General features: G+C 42.6%; 1 non-coding gene and 1 pseudogene across 2 annotated transcripts; one reads left to right on the plus strand and one right to left on the minus strand.

Moving 5' to 3' along the window:
- Window positions 1–326: 326 nt before the first annotated feature.
- Window positions 327–433, minus strand: LOC114679062 (U6 spliceosomal RNA). Its single transcript, XR_003730751.1, has one exon. It is a non-coding gene; the product is annotated as a U6 spliceosomal RNA (small nuclear RNA).
- A 13891-nt stretch (window positions 434–14324) lies between these two features.
- Window positions 14325–14754, plus strand: LOC699166 (small ribosomal subunit protein eS26 pseudogene; annotated as a pseudogene). Its single transcript, XR_013418101.1, has one exon. The product of XR_013418101.1 is annotated as a small ribosomal subunit protein eS26 pseudogene (transcript).
- Window positions 14755–15189: the final 435 nt, after the last annotated feature.

Raw genomic sequence — 15189 nt, forward strand, 5'->3', positions numbered from 1 at the left:
TATGCATGTTTGGTAACCATTGGATGTTGAGGAATGACGATGTTATTAATTGCTCTCAGATTCTGTACAAATCTCCATCCTCTACTGTTTGGAGTATGGGCTTGTATATAAAATAAGCTTCTTTTCATATAATCCAAAATTATAGACCTTTTCCCTTCCTATGCCTCTGATCTTAGAGAATATTGTTTAAGGTTTGGAAAAGGTTTTGATGGATTTATTTGAATTTTAATTGTGGCAGCTAAGATAATTTTTCCAATATTGGTGGAGAATTTTGACCACAATTGATCAAGTACTATTTTTAATCTTTAAAAAAAATTTTATTAATATAAAATATGGAACATTTCATGAGTTTGTGTATCATCTTCATACAGGGGCCATGCTAATCTTCTCTGTATCATCCCAATTTTATTATATGTGCTGCTGAAGGAAGCACTCAAGTACTATTTTTAACTGCTCTTGTTAAATAATTCTTCATTATTTAACAATCTAGTTTCCTTCATGACAATATTAATTGCTATTTGTGATTTAAAAGCATCAGAATTTGAGAAAATTTTGGACCTAATCTATTTTATCTTCTAATTCTAAGTACATCTCCCACCCCCGCTTTTTTTTTTTTTTTTTTGAGACGGAATCTTGCTCTGTCACCATGCGGGAGTGTGGTGGCACAATCTCAGCTCACTGAAACCTCCGCTTCCCAGGTTCAAGTGGTTCTTCTGCCTCAGCCTCCCGAGTAGATGGGATTACAGGCACATGCCACCACGCATGGCTAAATTTTTTTATGTTTAGTAGAGACAGGGTTTCACCATGTTGGCCAGGATTGTCTCGATCTCCTGACCTCACGATCCACCCGCCTCAGCCTCCCAAAGTGCTGGGATTACAGGCATGAGTCACCGCGCCCGACCCTCCCCCTTTTGAAAGAAAGATATGTGAGTATTCTATAACTCTAGGAAGTCTCTCCCTATCAAATGGTTGGAGGCTGAGGGGGCAAAGAGGAAGACATGTTAGGTTCCCTCTAGGGGACCTAACTGAAAAACTATAGGTTGAGATTGATATAGTGATATAGGAGTATTTGTTTCACCCATGATTTGTATTGGTTTTTCACTCTGAGGAATGGAACCTCATAATAAGGTGAGATTTATCACTGATAATATACCTCCAGTATCATTAAGAGTTTGTGTTTTGTCTCCATTTAAATTAATTCTAACCTTCCCTAAGGTATTTATAAGGAGGTAAGAAAAGGTCCATTTGGTTTCCTCAGAGCATCCTTATTCTTTTTCTTTGACCTGCTGCTGTCCTTTCCTTTTTTTTTTTTTTTGAGACGGAGTCTCCCTCTGTCGCCCAGGCTGGAGTGCAGTGGCGCGATCTCGGCTCACTGCAAGCTCCGCCTCCCGGGTTCACGCCATTCTCCTGCCTCAGCCTCGCGAGTAGCTGGGACTACAGGCGCCCGCGACCACGCCCGGCTAATTTTTTATATTTTTAGTGGAGACGGGGTTTCACCATGTTAGCCAGGAAGGTCTCGATCTCCTGACCTCGTGATCCACCCGCCTTGGCCTCCCAAAGTGCTAAGATTACAGGCGTGAGCCACGTGCCTGGCCTGGCTTTACTTTGTAACACTAAATGTGAACCAATTGATATAAATCAGAAAATCTAGGATCATAAGTGTGAATGTTTAATTCAAATTCTCTAGCAAATTGTGCTCACTTCGGCAGCACATATACAAATTCTCTAGCAAATTAACCAGGCATCGTGGTGCACGCCTGTAATCCCAGCTACTTGGTAGGTTGAGGTGGGAGGATCATTTGAGCCCCGGAAGTGGAGGTTGCAGTGAAGGGAGATTACACTACTGCACTCCAGCCTGAGTGACAGAGCAATACCCTGTCTCCAAAACAAAACAAATTCTCTAGCAAATCCAGTAGGGTCCTGAAGAGGATCCAGGAATTCCTTAAACCAAGGCAGATTCTCCTCTACTGGACATAGGGTATTCCCAAAATGGAGTCAGAACAGCAGAAGGAGGAGGGAGAGGAGGAGGAGGCAGAGGTGAAGGAAGGAAGGGAGGGAGGAAAGAAGGAAGGAAGGAGGAAGGAAGGAAGGAAGGAAGGAAGGAAGGAAGGAAGGAAGGAAGGAAGGAAGGAAGGAAGGAAGGAAGGAAAGAAGGAAGGAAGGAAAGAAGGAAAGAAGGAAGGGAGGGAGGGAGGGAGGGATGGAGGGAGGGAGGGAAGGAAAGAGGGAAGGAGGGAGGTGGGGGAAGGGAGGGAAGGTAAGTGCAAACAAAGAAGTTTTGACAAAAGAGAAAGAAGAGCTGAAGAAGGAGAAATTTCAGCAGTCTTTTTCAACTTAAAAATTGTTTTAGGAACTTTTGTTTTCTTCTTGCAAAGAAATGATTTTATCAGAACCTCCTTTAGATGCTTCCAAGTACCACTGAAAATCAATCTGCCAGTTGTTTTATTTTATTTTAGTGCCAGCCTTTTCTAATTGAGTGTGCAAACTAGTTTAGGTACTTAAAAGGTACCGCCATTTGGCCATTACAATTTGGTCGTTGTGAGTTATGTAAGACCATTTTTCTAAATATTTGCATATAAAGGTACCATAAGTATTAAACATGAATCTAGCTGGTGTTCCTAAGGGTGGATCTCTCCATAAGGAAGAAGACTCAGTTTTAGAAATATGATTGCTCATAATTTAGACTTTACTTTTGAATGACCAAAAAGACCTAGTGGGAGGTGTTTTGGATTGACTGTGCTGATTGTGGGAATAGCTCTTCAAAGTATCACCCTTGAGTCAGTTCTTCTCGTTTACGTGTCTTGGTGGTCCCAAGAGACTTGAGTGCTTAAGGCACTAGGCGATCAACTTGTATGTATGCTCACAGGATTAAGCAAAATTCCCTGTATATTCTTCTGAAGGGATTCCCTCTAGAACAGTTTATGTCATGAGCGATAAGCTCCAACACTCCCTCAAGACCTTACTCACTGAAGGTGCTTTTGGCTGGGAAAGACAATGTCTCTTATCTTCAGGACTTATCTTGTCCTCATAGAGAGCCTTTTATAATATTGTCACTCAAAAAAAAAAAAAGTTTAGATTTGTTAATTGAACCGAGCTTCAGAATCTGACCTGCTCTAAAGTTTACAAAATTTTCACCTAAGCCACAGAGATTCACATCCTCTTTTCAAAGAGAAACTGTTTTCTCCCTAACCAAAATTTGGTACAAGAGAAGGTTTGAAAAACTCCACGCAGTAGTTCCAAACAAAACCTTAAGCTCAGAGGAAAGTGAAAATCACAAATCTGCAATTAGCAGAATCTCTAGAGAATAACAAACCAAACTCCCACCTTGTTGTAGAACTTCAGTTCTAACCCCACTGAGTTAGGAATGTGTGTAATGCAAATAAAGTCTGAATCCTCAACCAATCCAGGAGAACTCAAACTTGAAAGGGGCCTTACCAGAGATTTGCATGGCCTGTGAAGTCAGGAAAATGAAAATCATTTGTGCTGGTATCAAGGCTCAAGTTGTTGACAAAGCATGGTTAAACAAAAAAATAACTTTCCCTTGGAAATTTGAAGGTGTAGCTCCGTTATCTTCTACCTTCCATTTGAGAAGTTTGATGCCATTCTTATTCACAATCTTCTATTCATTAATTTTCTGTCTCCACCCTATTTCTCCACCCCTACCAGAGCTTTCAGAGACTTCTGTTTATCCCTAGGGTTTGAAATTTCGTGCTCCTTTGTTTTTTTGTTTTGTTTTGTTTTTTGTTTTGTTTTGTTTTTGAGAGGGAGTCTCACTCTGTCGCCCAGGCTGGAGTGCAGTGGCGCGATCTCGGCTCACTGCAAGCTCCGCCTCCCGGGTTCACGCCAGTCTCCTGCCTCAGCCTCCCTAGAAATTGGGACTACAGAAGCCCGCCACCACGCCCAGCTAATTTTTTTTGTATTTTTAGTAGAGACGGAGTTTCACCGTGTTCGCTAGGATGGTCTCGATCTCCTGACCTCGTGATCCTCCCGCCTCGGCCTCCCAAAGTGCTGGGATTACAGGCGTGAGCCACCGCGCCTCGCCAATAACGGGTCCTTTGTTGTCACTGGTTTATATTATTTGGTGGGAATATTTTTATTTTTATTTATTTATTTTTTTTGAGACAGGGTCTCACTGTGTCGCCAAGGCTGGAGTGCAGTGGCATGAGGATGGCCCATTGCAGCTTCGATCTCTTGGGCTCAGGTGATTCTACCACCTCAGTCTCCCGGGTAGCTGGGACTACAGGTATGTGCCACCATGCCCAACTAATTGTTTGTATTTTTTGTAGAGACAGGGTTTCACTATGTTGCCCAGGCTGGTCTCGAACTCCTGGCTCAAGCAATCCTCCTGCCTTGGCTTCCCAAAGTGCTGGGACTACAGGTGTGAGCCACCGTGCCTGGCCTTGTGCGATATTTGTTTGTTTGTTCATTTGTCTTTTACTCATTGGGCTAGATACCAAAAAGGCCTTTTTAAGAAAAGGCTCACGTTCTTCAGCTCTGAAAAATTATCTTACATTATTAATACTTTTCTCCACCAGTCTTTTCTGTTCTCTTTCTGGCACTCCTATTAATTAGCTGTCAGGCTTCCTGGATTGAGCATCTGATTTCTTATGTTTTCTCTCTTATTGTCCAATTATTTGCCACTTTGCTCTGGTTTCGGATTCCCTAACTATATCCTCTACTTTACTATTGAGATTTTCATTTCTGCCATCTCATTTTTATTTTCCTGATGTTTTTGTTGTTGTTATCTGAATACTCTAAGTCTATTTATATTTGAGAATGGGACACAGAAAAGCTGAGAGCTGTGTTTGTGAACAAGTGTGTCGAGAGTGATCAGGTGTGGGCAATGACCATTATCTCAGGGAACTCCCAAAGGCCAAAATGTGGCGGTCTTTTCCCTATGACTATTTAATTTCTCTAGAGGAGGAGCCTGTAATTTCTTGCCTACCTGGTAGATACCTTGCTGCTGGCCTTCTGAGAGAGAGAGGGAGAGTTAGGGTAGAGATGGGAAGAGTAATAGTCACGTTTCTTCTTGATCATCCTACAGCAAAGAAGAAAAGTGACAAGCCCCAATAATAGACCTAGACTTCCCAATTATCTGTTCCATACCTCATTTTTTAAAATGCATACATTTGTACAAATAATCAGGGACACTAGACATCTGTTTTCACATCAGTTCTGTTTTGAGCCCCACTTCTTACTCTTGTCCACCAGTGCATGTCCACTCTTTGCTCCCAAAGTTTTTAAGGGTCCTATAATCAAAAATTATAGATCAAAAATTTTTTAAAAAGTCAAATAATCTTCCTTTTTTCCCATAAGTTCCCCTGGAAACCCTTTAAGATATTCCTACCTCTCACTCTACATCAACAACCGCTCCTTTGTCTGGTGTTCATCCACTGATGCCCCTTCTACCCTTTATATCATCATTTGGGCTTACATATTTTCCTTTCATTAGCTGTCATTACAGAGGAGTCTCAAAAGAGACAAAAAAACAAACAAGTGGGTCAACTATTTTTCATCAAAAATATTTAGAAAAAATAAGATTTTTTTGCAGAGGGTCATAGTGTGTTTTTTGTTTTTGTTTTTTGAGACGGAGTCTCACTCTGTCTCCCAGGCTGGAGTGCAGTGGCACAACCTTGGCTCACTGCAACCTCCGTCTCCCAGGTTCAAGCAATTCTCCTGCGTCATCCTCCCGAGTAGCTGGGACTATAGGCACGTGCCACTGTGCCCAGCATCCCAGGCTTTCTTGACAACTGGCTTTCAGTAGCCAATGCGATACCCTAGCAGGAGATCAGAAGGTAGGAGAAGAGAAATATATGGGTTATTTGTTCCCCTCTTCCTCTCTGTTCTGGTGTTAGGCCTCTGATAGTAGTGACACCCCTCCGCAACTATAGATTCTGCTGGATGGCACCTTCCCATCTCCAGCTCTCACCGGACTCCAGGAATTCTGTTTCCTCCCCCTTGTCTCCTTTGCCCTTGGTGTGGTCATGGCTACCCTTGCTTGCTAGCCTCTGGGTGTCTCCATAGCCTTTGTTGGTTCCTTTATCCATATCTCTGAAAAAAATTCCCTTACTAAAGTTCCTTCTTTGGAACTAGTTGAAGTGAAGCCTGCTTCCTGCTGGGATCATGGCTGACACACTTCATCTCTCTTCATTTCAAACAAGTAAGACTAGTGAAGTAGAAAAAAGAAGGGAGAAAATGCTTGAGGAAGAGAAAGGAACAGTGTGGTTTTAAAAGGCAATACTTAACAAGAAAACAACTAGAGTAAAACCCACCAAAAAGAAAATGCTCTTTTCTTTGCAATGGACCCCCTAGTAAGATGTCACTAAGTAAAGTGGTCATCAACCTACTCTTGAGCTTTGCTTTTACCAAAGAAGTCCAGTCTTGATGAGCTTTATCACTCCTTGTCATCTTTTGTTTGTTCATTTCAAAGCAAAAAGGGAACTTATATTGACTGAACACATTCTACGTGCTCATAACTCTTGACAATACTTGAGGTATTATGAATTGCATTTTAAAGAGGAGGAAACCGAGGCCCTTGAGAAATCCAGTAATTTGCTCCAAATCATATAACTAGCAGGTAGTAAAGCCAGAATGAATAACTTAGCATATATGCTTTCATATAGAATATTGCTTTCTTTAAAATATTTCTCTTTGACTGCAATCTTAAGACACCATGGGCGCGGTGGCTCACGCCTGTAATCCCAGCACTTTAGGAGGCCGAGGCGGGTGGATCATTTGAGGTCAGGAGTCTGAGACCAGCCTGATTAATATGGTGAAACCCCGTCTCTACTAAAAATACAAAAATTAGCCAGGCATGGTGGCAGGCACCTGTAATCCCAGCTACTCGGAAGGCTGAGGCAGGAGAATTGCTTGAACCCGGCAGGAGGAGGTTGCAGTGAGCTGAGATCATACCACTGCACTCCAGCCTGGGTGACAGGAGCGAGACCCTGTCTCAAAAGAAAAAAAAAAAAGAGAGAGAGAGAGAAAAGAAAGAAAAGAAAAGAAAAGAGAAAAGAAAACCTGGGAGATATCCTCCCAGGGCCCTGAGCAGAGCTGAGAGAGCCTCTGCAGGGGACAAAAGGAGAATGTCAGTACATGAAGATTCTAAAAATATGTGTTACATTACTTGGGGGGGAAGCAAGATGTGTGAAAAGCCTAAACATTCTCAATAATATAAAGTGGTTGAAATAGAAAACCCATCTTGTAAAAAAAAAAAAAAAAAAAAAAAATTCTTCACTTTACTTTTGATGCCTGTCATATGTAGAAATAGATTAGAACAGAAATGCAGGAATTTCTATTTAGCAAATAAGATTGTTTCATATTGCATGCTTCATGCCTTAAGGTGACTCCTAATCTATCACCTCAGTGAGGGAACCAACTGCCACTCAGGGAAAAAAACTCAAGAGCAAAAGAGTCGGCTCTGAATAGCGGAACTGACCAGGCTAAGGTGTCAAGCAACTGTTTCTATGAGTGCAATTTTAGGAAATGTCTCAGCCCTGTCATGGATGTCTCTAAGGATTTGTTTAAAGATTCAAATGCCATTGATTTATCTATTGTATGCTGAGAAATCCACTGTGCCTTCAGTCATAAATTCTAGATGATGCTTGGTTTAACATGCTCCTGGAGGTGAGACAATTTATTCCTTGCATTTTACTTAAAGCCTAATGGTATGCCAGGCTACTTTCACCTTTATTGACACAAAAACTCTATTACAGTATTTTATCTAAAAAGTATACCCCGCCTTAAAAAGCTGTGGCTGACATTTTGGCACGCTGTATCCAGTAAAACTATCTGTCAAGCAGTGTGTCCTCTTTCAAGCTGGTGGTGTTTTGGTTTGTTTTTTTTTTTTTTTTTTGAGATGGAGTCTCAGATCTCAGCTCACTGCAAACTCCGCCTCCCGGGTTTACGCCATTCTCCTGGCTCAGCCTCCTGAGTAGCTGGGACTACAGGTGCCCGCCGCCTCGCCCGGCTAGTTTTTTGTATTTTTTAGTAGAGACGGGGTTTCACCATGTTAGCCAGGATGGTCTCGATCTCCTGACCTCGTGATCCGCCCGTCTCGGCCTCCCAAAGTGCTGGGATTACAGGCTTGAGCCACCGCTCCCAGCCTTGTTTTTGTTTTTTAACTAGGAATCAATAGATGGGACACAGAGGCTGGGAAACTCCAAAAATTGATTGCAAAATGTTTGGCATGCATGCAGTTTTTCTGGGAAAAAAGCTATTGTTCCCATAAATACTCAAACACTATGCCTTCCTCTGCCTCTAAATCAATTAGCACTCCTCTATCAAGTTTTCATCAACCTATGACCTGTGGACCTTTTATTTCATCATTTGGCTTTATATAATTTTCATTCATTAGCTATCATTACAGAGGAGTCTCAAGAGAGAGGAAAGATACACAAATGTGATCAACTCTTTTTAATGTTAAGAACCACGGCTGACTATAAATATATTGAAAGGAAAACATGGGTGAAGGATGAGAAAGCTAGAAAAAGCTTTTTTTTTTTTTCCCCCAAAATGGGAATAAAATTTGTAAGATACCCTTCCTGACAGTCTTATCAGCTGGCCTTACAGTACTTTATGTAAGAGAGTTTGGAGTATAAGAAAATAGCCAGGTGTGGTGGCTCACGCTTGTAATCCCAGGACTTTGGGAGGCTAAGGTGGGTGGATCACTTGAGGTCAAGAGTTCGGGACCAGCCTGGCCAACATGGTGAAACCCCGCCTCTACTAAAAATACAAAACTTAACCAGGCATGGTAGCGGGCACCTGTAATCTCAGCTACTCGGGAGCCTGAGGCAGGAGAATCACTTGAACCTGGGAGCTGGAGGTTGCAATGAGCCGAGATCAAGCCATTGCACTCCAGCCTGGGCAACACGGCAAAACTCTGTCTCAAAAAAATAAAGAAAATAAAAAGTGGCCCGGTGCAGTGGCTCACATCTGGTGCAGTGGCTCCCAGCACTTTGGGAGGCTGAGGCGGGTGGATTACCTGAGGTCAGGAGTTTGAGACCAGCCTGGCCAACATGGTGAAACCCCGTCTCTGCTAAGAATATAAAAAATTAACCAGATGTGGTGGTGCGTGCCTGTAATCCCAGCTACTCGGAGGCTGAGGCAGGAGACTCTCCTGAACCTGGGAGGTGGAGGTTGCAGTGAGCAGAAATCATGCCACTGTACTCCTTGGCAACAAGAGCAAAATTCCATCTCTAAATAAATAAATAAGTAAATCAAATGAAAAGTGAGATAACATTTTTGCTGAAAATAATGATTTGTCCCTGAACAGTAGTGGTCTCATGATTCTAGATTATGACCCGTTCTCCTGTTGAGACTTCCATCATATTTATTCAGGGGTTTTACATGATGGGTTGGGTGATATTCCTCACCTGAAGAGATAACTCTAGGCAGTCCCATTGATAAAACAGTTTGTATACCTAGGACTAGTACATTGATATAAAGTAATTGCTTTCTGCTTTGGCAGGTATTATATAGACCTATAATAAGAAAGGGATCTCAAACTCAAATGCCTGTTGGGAAGTGGGGCCCTTATGAGGTAGGCAAGTAGTATTGAATTAGAGAATTTATGCTGTATCTGAAGGGGGCAGCCTTTACTCAACACCATCTTTTTGGGATAAAAAATTACAATGTGCAGAAGTTGGCAACTAATTCAAAACATTTTACAACACTGTGTGGGATGAACATATGTTTTGAGGGTGTGTTTGGCCCAAGGGCTGCTGGTTTGGGTCTTTGGTGTAAAGTAGTTGTTCCCAAGCCTGGCTGCAGATCAGAATCATCTGTGGAGCTTAAAAAACACAGATGCCCAGTCCCCTCCCCAGACTTGCTGAATTGAATCTCTGGGGGTGAGGCTGAGGCACAGCCAAGATTAAGACTCACAAGAGCAAAGAACCGGTGGATGAAACAGCATTTACCATCATTAAAACTATAAAACTTAAAAATGATCTCAGTAAGTCCAGGCGTGCTGGCGCATGCCTGTAATCCCAGCACTTTGGGAGGCCGAGGCGGGCGGATTACCTGAGTTTGGGAGTTCGAGACCAGCCTGACCAACATGGAGAAACCCTGTCTCTACTAAAGATACATAATTAGCCGGGCTTGGTGGTGCGTGCCTGTAATCCCAGCTACTTGAGAGGGTGAGGCAGGAGAATTGCTTGAACCCAGGAGGCGGAGGTTTTGGTAAGCTGAGATCATGCCATTCCACTTCGGCTTGGGCAACAAGAGCAAAACTCCATCTCAAAAAAAAAAAAAAAAAAAGATCTCAGTAAAGGAAGTCAGAAGACAAGTGAACAAACTGTCCTGTGGAAGAGAAAAAAATGGTGAAGGCCTATAGGAATTCCTTTAAACATTTTCCTGTTTCAAATTTTGTTTTTCTCATCTTTTTATAGAGCTATGCTTTCCAATATTGGAAGCCACTAGCCACATGTGGCTACCTAATTTAAATACAATTTAAAGTTCAGTCCTTAGTTGCACTAGCCACATTTCAAGTGCTAAGTAGCCACATGTGGCTAGTGGCTCCTGTATTGGACACAGATATAGAGATCATATATGAAAATCAAGATAACTTTATAGACCTTTTAAGCCATTCTTGTGGGACGCTGATATTTCAAGGTCTGTTAGTTTTTTGTTGTTGTTGTTTGAGACAGGGTCTTGTTCTGTTGTCCAAGCTGCAGTGCAATGGTGCCATCTCAGCTCATTGCAACCTCTGCCTTCTGGGTTCAAGCGATTCTTGTGCCTCAGCCACTCTAGTGTCTAGTAGCTGGGAGTACAGGTGTGCACTACTACACCTGGCTAATTTTTGTATTTTTTTTTTCAGTAGAGATAGGGTTTCACTGTGTTGACCAGGCTGGTCTCGAACTCCTGGCCTCAAGCAATCTACCTGCCTCGGCCTCCCAAAGTGCTGGGATTACAGGCATGAACAACCACACTTGGCCAAGAACTGGTAATTATTAATAGAAAATACAGCATTTCTAAAGCCTGCAAGGACTTTTCCCCTTAGAAGCAGTAACGCTGGCTGGACACAGTGGCTCACATCTATTATCCCAGTAATTCCAGAGGCTGAGGCAGGAGGATCGCTTGGGCCCAGGAGTTCTAGGCTGCAGTGAGCTATGATTGCGCCATTGCACTCCAGGGTCAGCGACAGAGGGAGACCCTGCGTTTAAAAAAAACAAAAGAAGAAGAATAAGGCCTCATTTAATGCAAACTAATTAGTAGATATGGAGATATTTTTAAAGTAAAAGAAGGATTTGTGCAATCGCTGGATAAATATCTACCGAGTGCCTCCTAAATGCCAATCACTCTGCTCTTTGTATTTTCATTCATGAAATCAAGGTTACAAAATTGGCTTGGGCAGCTTCCAAGAGATATTCCCAGGTATGCATATTACCCTAGTTTTTGGTCTACATTTCCCCTTTAATTACATGGAATTTCCCTTAATACAATAGCTTAAATACAATAGGTTAAAACATGTTGTTTGGTGTTGTAAAGTAACCTAATGGTTAAAAGGAAGATGAGAAAAGCAGCAATGGCTAACAGCAAAGAAGTGTTCCCTTTGCCAAAAAGTGCACCTTTCCTGGTGATGAGTTTTGATCAGACTATGACTAGATGTAGACATGACTCTCCTCTACCCAGCAGTGACCTTCTAACACCATCTAACTAGAGTAGCATTCCACATAGTCATTAGCCACAGCCAATACATATATCTGACTCCTATTCAAACTATATTCTGGAAGATAGCAATCTACAAAGACAGACAAGACAGGTAGAGCCCTAAAGTTAAGGGCTTCAGGCCTTGGGGTTAAGTGTACACTTTTAAATTTGTACAAAAATCTGGATTCTTGGGAAGCAGAGCATCTTAAATTTAAAAGCAGAATTTAAGGTACAAAAAGAAATCATAAAATGATACAGGAGAAAACACTGCTGGATAAAAAGAATTGCTTAATATAATACATCTTTATGGAGATCCTGATTAAGGTAAGACCAAGGTGAGTGAGAAATAGCTGCAGGGCACAGGATAGGCGCAAAGGTGATGCTCCGTGGTGGCTCATGCCTGTAATCCCAGCACTTCGGGAGGCCAGGAGTTCAAGGGCAGCCTAGGCAACATGGCAAAACCTCGTCTCCACTAAAAATACAAAAATTAACCGGGCATGGTGGCGTGCACCTGTAATCCCAGCTACTCAGGGGGCTGAGGCAGGAGAATCGCTTGAACCTGGGAGGTGGAGATTGCAGTGAGCTGAGATCGCACCACTGTATTCCAGCCTGGGGGACAGAGAGAGACTCTGCTCAAAAAAAAAAAAAAAAAAAAAAGAAAAAGAAAATGAAAATGAAAAAGAAAATGGAATGGCTTGGTGCCTGGGAGTCTTTTCTAGTCACGAACTGTTAATAAATTTCCTCAGGGACACATGGACTAAATTTTAAAATGGCCTAACAAGTTAATGTATTTTTTGTCGGTGGTATAAATTTCACTGGGTATTTTATAGTCTCCATGTGGCTCTTCAGATAATGATAAAGGCTGAGGCTGCTTCTGGGATGCAGTTAATACTGGAGTCCTTATGTTTGTCATGGTTATATGTCTCTGATAGTGTCAAGGTGTCATTACTAAGGAACTTAATTCTGGAGTTTTGCTGCTAGTCTCTTTTTATATTGGAAACTTTGGTTATCTAATCTTATTTGAAGTATGAGCTACTTTTTTTGTGTGTGTGTGTGACGGAGTCTCACTCTATCGCCCAGGCTGGAGTGCAATGGCGCAATCTCGGCTCACTGCAACTTCTGCCTCCCAGGTTCAAGTGATTCTCCTGCCTCAGCCTCCTGAGTAGCTGGAATTACAGGCATGTGCCACCATGCCCAGCTAATTTTTTGTATTTTAGTAGAGATGGGATTTCACTGTGTTGCCCAGACTGGTCTTAAACTCCTGAGCTCAGGCAATCCACCCGCCTCGGCCTCCCAAAATGCTAGGATTACAGGCGTGAGCCACTGTGCCTGGCTTTCTTTTTTTTCTCTTGGTAATGTCAGCCAGATCTATGGGTTCACCATCATCAATGAATGACTTACACAAAATAAGTACCATTGTCACTTGCATCTCTCTCATAAACACATGCATGCTTACATCTATCTGTATTTATAATTTATAAATTATAAATACATTATAAATTATAAATTATAAACACACCAGGCTCAGTGTTAGGTGATGGGGGAAAATATTCACAAAGTACAGACCCTCTCTTGAGGATTTCATATTCTTAAAGGGGAATTCTATGTGTGAACAAATAATTACAATATGAGGAGGTACAACATTGAGGGGATGACATAAATACATATAGGTGGAGATTGGAGATTGTGGAAAGTAAGTCCTCTTTGACTTGATGTTGAGTTTGCAACAGAGATAAAGAACAACAAGGATAGGGAGTATTTTGGTGTATGTTCGGTCTAAAGCTGCACAATCCTGATTGAAATCTTGGTCCTCATCCTGGATTGAAATGGCCCTTAAACCTCTTGCCCATAGACTGAAACCAGCTGAAGGAAGAACCTGAAATGAGGCCAAGAGAGAACTAAGTAGTGAATGGGAACTAAAGTCTTAAAACCCAGAAATGTCAGAGATATAAAACACCAAATAGGTGAGCCTATGATTTTGGCAGGGCAAGAGAGGGTGATAGTGGCAATGTGGAGTGGCACATGGTGAAGGAGGACTGTCAGGAGTAGTTCCGTGGACTTGTCTTTCGAAATAGCAAGTGGGGAGCTGACTGGTTTGTTGTGAGGAGCAGTGACATGAAACGGCACAAAATGCAGCTAGATCCATTGAGCAAGTTTACACAAATATAATTCAAGAAACAGAAGCAAAACCCTGGGTTTTGGCTAAATTGCTAAGTGACATTATTCATGTTAGGTAAACTTGGCCATGGGTGAACAGTCATGTTTGTATTGATAGTATGAAAACTAGTGCTATCGGCCGGGTGCAGTGGCTCACGTCTGTAATCCTAACACTTTGGGAGGCCAAGGCAGGTGGATCACAAGGTCAAGAGTTCATGACCAGGCTGGTCAAGATGGTGAAACCCCGTCTCTACTAAAAATACAAAAAAATTAGCTGGGTGTGGTGGCCGGCGCCTGTAATCCCAGCTACTCGGGAGGCTGAGGCAGAGAATTGCTTGAACCCGGGAGGCAGAGGTTGCAGTGAGCCAAGATCACACACCACTGCACTCCAGCCTGGGTGACAAGGCGAGACTCCATCTCAAAAACAAACAAACAAATAAACAATAAACGAAACAGAAAACCAGTGCTATCAGCTGTAATTATAAAATATGGGTGAGGGCTCTCTTCGGTCCGTATGACCAAGATGACAAAGAAAAGAAGGAACAACGGTCGTGCCAAGAAGGGCCGCAGCCATGTGCAGCCTATTCGCTGCACTAACTGTGCCCGACGCGTGCCCAAGGACAAGGCCATTAAGAAATTCGTCATTCGAAACATAGTGGAGGCCGCAGCAGTCAGGGACATTTCTGAGGCGAGCGTCTTTGATGCCTATGTGCTTCCCAAGCTGTATGTGAAGCTGCATTACTGTGTGAGTTGTGCAATTCACAGCAAAGTAGTCAGGAATCGATCTCGTGAAGCCTGCAAGGACCAAACACCCCCTCCCTGATTTAGACCTGCGGGTGCTGCCCCACGTCCCCCACCAAAGCCCATGTAAGGAGCTGAGTCCTTAAAGACTGAGACAGACTATTCTCTGGAGAAAAATAAAATGGAAATTGTACTTAAAAAAAAAAATATATATATATATGGGTGAGGTAAGAAGCTTACATAAATCTTTTTTTTTTTTTTTTTTGAGACGGAATCTTTCTCTATCACCCAGGCTGGAGTGGAGTGGTGCGATCTCGGCTCACTGCAACCTCTGCCTCCTAGTTTCAAGCGATTCTTCTGCCTCGGACTCCAAGGAACTGGGATTACATGTATCCACCACCACCCCCGGCTAATTTTAATAGAGACGGAGTTTCGCCATGTTAGTGAGACTGGTCTCCAATTCCCGACCTCAGGTGATCTGCCTACCTCAGCCTCCCAAAGAGCTGGGGTTACAGGTGTGGGCCACAGCGCCCGGCCTTAAACAAATCTTTACTAACTGTGAATATCCTAAGTCCTTGACTTTTTCTCAGCTGGACAGCAAAAACTCTTGCTAGGAACTGTTTGTTCCCTGAGTGGTCTTGT

Source organism: Macaca mulatta, chromosome 6 (assembly GCF_049350105.2).
Source record: "Macaca mulatta isolate MMU2019108-1 chromosome 6, T2T-MMU8v2.0, whole genome shotgun sequence".
NCBI lineage: Eukaryota > Metazoa > Chordata > Mammalia > Primates > Cercopithecidae > Macaca > Macaca mulatta.